We start from the raw sequence: 6,000 nt of genomic DNA, 5'->3' as shown, positions 1-6,000 counted from the left end.
TGTACACCTTCTATTTACCCCCCGCCTGAACCTTCGTGTTCTAAGCGGTGTGGAAAAAATGAAAGATCAAGGGGTTATTTCTAACTATGCGCCGGGGATCTGCGCTATTTTAGACTGATGCTAACACTAGCTAATGTCACCTGTGTCACTAATAATAGTGATCAGAAAAAAAACTGTACACTATAAAAGTGACACTGTGACAGGGAAATGAAGGGATTAACTGGGGGTGATCAGGGGGAATCAGGGGGTTCAATCTTTATGGGGGGGGGGTGGCAGGGACCCTAAACCTCCTTGGGACAGAAACTAACTCGCTAGCGCTAACTCAAGTCACAATCACACTAATACAAAATACAGTAAAACACTGTATTACATGTGTATTAGTGTGCAATGTGACATGGGGAAAGGGGTTAACTGGGGGTGATTGGGGGGGGGATCAGGGGGTTAAATTTTTATTGGGGAGGTGGCGGGTATTTTAAGTGTAAAAGGAAGGGCCGCAAACGCTAAACCTGGTCACAAGTCACACTTATACGGGTATATAGGAAAATGCTATATACAGCATACAGTGTGTGTTATGACAGGGGGTGTAGGGGTTAACTGGGGGGGGGGGCGATCGGGGGTGAAATGTGCCTATCTAAGTGTGTATGTATGTGCTTGGTGCAGTACTCACAATTAGATGTGCTCTCTCCTCTCGATGAATCCAAAAAGGTTAATGGGAGGGGAGAGCAGGTCTTTTCTGAGCCTGTGTTTACATTACACAGGCTCAGCATGGAATCTGATCGGGCAGGACCGATCAACAGGTCCAGGCCAAAAATCATTGGCCTGGACCTGATGACTGGTCGGTTCTGAACCCAATCAAGCCATCAGCGGGACTGCGGGAGCGCGCACCAGACCGGCGGGAGCGAGCTATGTAGTACTACGTCGCTTTGCTTGCACGGGGCTGACTGCCGCAGTAAATATACTGTGGGCGGTCGGCAAGTGGTTAAGCACTAAAGTAGACAAGTTTGAAAAGGAAACCATCCATGGAAAGAAAGAAAAACTATTACGTGACAAAATGGATTATGAAGCTGATAATGTTTATATCTGGAAAAAATCAAATCAGTGGCATCGTTTTCAACATAGGAAAAGAGTCAGCTTTTCGGATCCAGAAACAAATGTTATGGATAGTTCAACCGGAGCGTTTGCTTCGGATACATCATCTAAATATTCATTGTTGTCCAGATCTGGGGGTGCTACCAATACCACTCCTTTTCCAAAAATCGACATACAGAAGAAAGGGAGAAAATTTCAAAAGAAGAAATCCCAAAGAAAACAAGGAGGGGAGGAAAGAAACACCGGAGATCAACAGGACCACCATTATTCGCTTCGGACACAGAAGAAATAACGGAAGGAGGAGAAAATAGAGATAATGTCATCAACTTGTCTTACAAAACCCTCACTGTAGGGGAAACTAGCCTCCTATCTAAAGGTCTCAACTTTTGTCCACACTCGCACTTTAACCCCTTTACTACCATCTTGGATGTTAACAAATTTGTCCGCAATCTGATCCTACAAAGACATTTTTTTGAGATATCGGACGATTCCAATGAAGTTTCTGATTGCTATACAGGTGGTGTCATGGACAACGAGCCACCTAGATCTTTTTAAGAAACATGTGCACTTACTGATTTGGAGGGGTTGGCCCTGGAAGGGGGATATGTATCCAGCGATGGAGATGAAAGCACTACTAAAATCCCTTTGAAAACACAATCGCTTTTTTATCCTGTTCAATCTCGTACCACACAAATGGATCTATTCCAAAAATTAGTCAAAGAAGATATATTTGAACTGGGTAATAATATCCCACCATCTGTTTCACATAAAGAGGACAATTTTTCTATTGAAGAAAGAAGGGCTCTACTCTCCCTCACAGACAACCCCTCTATAATAATTAGAAATGCAGATAAGGGGGGAGCAGTAGTGGTCATGGACAGGGACTTGTATAGAAAAGAAGCGGCTAGACAGTTATTGGATGTTGATACATATACCATCTTGGGTGGCGATCCACTTAAAAAATATAGAACCATTCTTAGCAATCTTGTAGATAGAGGTATTAGTTTGGGGGTCTTAACGCACAAGGAGTCTGAAAAACTTGTACTAGAGTTTCCGGTCAGCCCCATTTTTCACCACCTCCCCAAGGTTCATAAGGGACTACACCTGGTCCAGGGTAGACCCATTGTCTCTGGTATCGGGTCTCTCAATGAACGCTTGGGGGAGTGGATGGATGGTCAACTCCAGCCCATGGTACAAAATCTTCCTAGTTATCTCAAAGATACTACACATTTGCTTAACATCATAAATGATTTTGAATGGCAATCGGATTTTTCATGGATCACATGTGATGTGTCGAGCCTCTATTCATCGATTCCTCATGATTTGGCCTTGTAGGCCATACACTATTCACTTGTGCAATACACACGTTTGTCTGAGACATGTAGGTTCTATATTGTGGAGGTTCTGGATTACCTTTTAAAACACAACTACTTTTTGTTTGACGGGGTTTTCTATCTCCAAAGATGTTGGGCAGCCATGGGGGCCACATTTTCACCCTCCTTGGCCAACCTCTACATGGGTTGGTGGGAGAGAACCCACATCTTTTGAGATGGAAACCCCTTTAGGAATCAGATTGCTCTTTATTTTCGTTATATTGATGATTTGTTGGCAAATGTAATGTGAATTTGGACACTTTTTTACAGTATCTAAATGAAAATACTCTTAATTTAAAATTCACAGGACAACATAGCATGCATAGCATTGAATTTCTGGATGTCAATCTTAAACATCACAATAAACAGGTGGTCACTGGCTTATACAGAAAGCCATCAGCGGGTAACAGTTTATTACATGCGAAATCTAGCCATCCTTTTCACACCTTCAAAGGTATTCCCGTTGGGCAATTCCTACGTCTTAGGAGGGTGTGTAGCAAGCTTTCCACCTTTAATAAGGAATCTGGTTTGTTATACAAACATTTCCTTGCTAGAGGTTATCCCAGGTGGACTCTAAATAGAGCTTATCATATAGCATTGAATAGAGACAGGACTAGCCTCCTTAGATCTAAAAAATATCATGATTCAAACAATCACAATTGGGGTAACTCCATTACTCTGACTATCCCCTATAGTTTGGAATAAAGCATATAATTAAGAGACATTTACCTGTCCTTTATGGGGACAAACAATGTGCTGCAATTTTGGAGAGGGGTGTGAATGTTGTAGCGAAAAGTGCAAAGACTCTGGGGAACTATTTGTCCACCAGTTTCTTTGCCTCCAACACGAGGATGGACACATCTGAAACCTGGCTCCATTTCAAGGGGAACTTTAGGTGTGGCACCAAGGATTGTCTCACTTGCCCTCATATTGCATTGGGTAACATTTTTCGGTCCACGGTAAATAATCGGATTTATAAAATTGAAAATTTTTTTAACTGTAACACCACATTCCTAATTTATCTTATTACGTGCAATGATTGTTCCATGCAATATGTGGGTCGTACCACACGCAAGTTGAAGGATAGATTCAGGGAACATCTCAGCGACATTAGAGGTCGCAAATCCACAAATGATGCATGCCATTTTAATATGGCACACAATGGAGATCTATCTTTTGTATCCGTTCAAGTTCTGGAACGAGTTACACCTCCACCCGGGGGGGGGGGATGCTTTTCGCCTCCTGTGTAAAAGGGAGGTGTTTTGGATATACAGACTTCGGACCAGATTGCCCAGTGGACTTAACTTTGAATGGGATGTTACCCATTTTTATCCCTAGTCCCCTGCGCGACCACAATGGGTAAGCGGGATGGTCTGTATATCTTTTTTCTGGCTGACCTTTTTTCATATGGATACACATACATGTATACACTTGCATTTCTATTTATTACAATGTTTTTGGTTACATCTACATGTCATGGTATTTGTAACAATGCATGCGGTACTAGGTATTCAATCATCAACTTTTGGATTATAGTTCCGTTATTTAGGATGAATATCTATCTATATTATTTTTGATTGACCTTTTTCTTTTTTCTTTTTTTCTTCTTTTTCCTTTCTTTCTTAGTTTTGCTGTTTCCCCTTTTTTATATATACTCTTTTTCCAGTTTCCCATTTCTCTTTTTCCTTTCTTTTTTTTTCTTTTTCTTTCTCTCTGTTCTCCTGTTATCCATTTTCTCTGTATCCAAAGGAGGTATATATCTGTATCTATTTATATTTCCCTATGATAGTCATATATGCATTGCAAAAATTGATTGTTATATATTTTTTACGTTATTCAATCGGATGTGGATACATGAGTGGATGCTGCTTTGGATTTTTGGTGCAATTGCAAACAATTATATATTGGCTATGTTTCAATGTTATACGTATATATTGGGAAAATCATCTTTTTATTGCAGCATGTATGGGAGTATTTACTTCTATTTTCCTTTTTTCTTTCTTTTCTATTTCTGTGTCTATATTCTTCATTTTTCTTTTCTCTTTTCATTCTTGTCTTTCTCATCTTTTCAATATTCTTTTATTATATATTTGTTTTCGTGTTTATTTGTTTTTCTTTGTCCTTTTTCATTCACGTGGTATCCACTTTTCTATTTTCTTCATTGTGGATTTTTTGCCATTTCTACTTTACTAGTGATTAGCATTCATGACTTGCAGGCTTTCATCTAATTAACGGAAATTTTTTTTTAGACTGCAGTCTACTATTTAGGCAGTACCCCCACATGTATTCACACGGTTATGACTAAGCAAATTTTGTTTTCGTGAAACGCGTCAACTATATTCATCCTCTGTCTCTGATGTCTGTCACTATGGATTATTTGGATTTTTTGGATCTTCAATAAATGGATTTTATCTTTCATACTTTCAATCAGGAGTGCGGTTGCCTATTTTCCATTTTTATTCAGTTGCCGGGTTTGCAGGCCTAACCGACACCCTGTCTGATTGTTTGGACATTTGCACACCGGAGCGGTTCTCCTCTTCCTTCCATGTTTGGCTAGGGTCCCCAGAGAGCCCCCCTTACATCAGGGTCCCCAGAGCCCCCTCATTACATCAGGGTCCCCAGAGCCCCCCTCATTACATCAGGGCCCCCAAAGAGTCCCTCCTTACATAAGTGCCCGCAGAGAGCCCCTCCTTACTTCAGGGTCCCCAGAGAGCCCCCCCTCACATCAGGGTCCCCAGTGAGCCCCCCCTCACATCAGGGTCCCCACAGGGTCCATTCCTTACATCAGGGTCCCCAGAGAGCCCCCTCCTTACACCAGGGTCCCCAGAGAGCCCCCCTCCTTACATCAGGGTCCCCAGAGAGCCCCCCTCACATCAGGGTCCCCAGAGGGTCCCTTACTTACATCAGGGTCCCCAGAGAGCCCCCTCCTTACATCAGGATCCCCAGAGAGCCCCCTCCTTACATCAGGGTCCCCAGAGAGCCCCCTCCTTACATCACGGTCCCCAGAGAGCCCCCCCTCACATCAGGGTCCCCAGAGAGCCCCCCTCACATTAGGGTCCCCAGAGGGTCCCTTCCTTACATCAGGGTCCCCAGAGAGCCCCCTCCTTACATCAGGGTCCCCAGAGAGCCCTCCCTTACATCAGGGTCTCCAGAGAGCCCCCTCCTTACATTAGGGTCCCCAGAGAGCCCCCCTCACATCAGGGTCCCCAGAGAGCCAGCCCTCACATCAGGGTCCCCAGAGGGTCACTTCCTTACATCAGGGTCCCCAGAGAGCCCCCCTTACATCAGTGTCCCCAGAGAGCCCCCCCCTCACATCAGGGTCCCCAGAGAGCCCCCTCCTTACATCAGGGTCCCCAGAGAGCTTGCCCTTACATCAGGGTCCCCAGGGAGCCCCCTCCTTACATCAGTGTCCCAACAGAGCCCTCTGCTTACGTCAGGGTCCCCACAGAGCTCCCCCTCACATCAGGGTCCCCACAGAGCCCCCCCCTCACATCAGGATCCCCACAGGGCCCCCCCCCTCACACCAGGATCCCCACAG

Source organism: Pelophylax lessonae (genome assembly GCF_965119305.1).
Source record: "Pelophylax lessonae genome assembly, chromosome: 1".
Classification (NCBI taxonomy): Eukaryota; Metazoa; Chordata; class Amphibia; order Anura; family Ranidae; genus Pelophylax; species Pelophylax lessonae.
Note: the sequence above shows the minus strand (reverse complement) of the source record.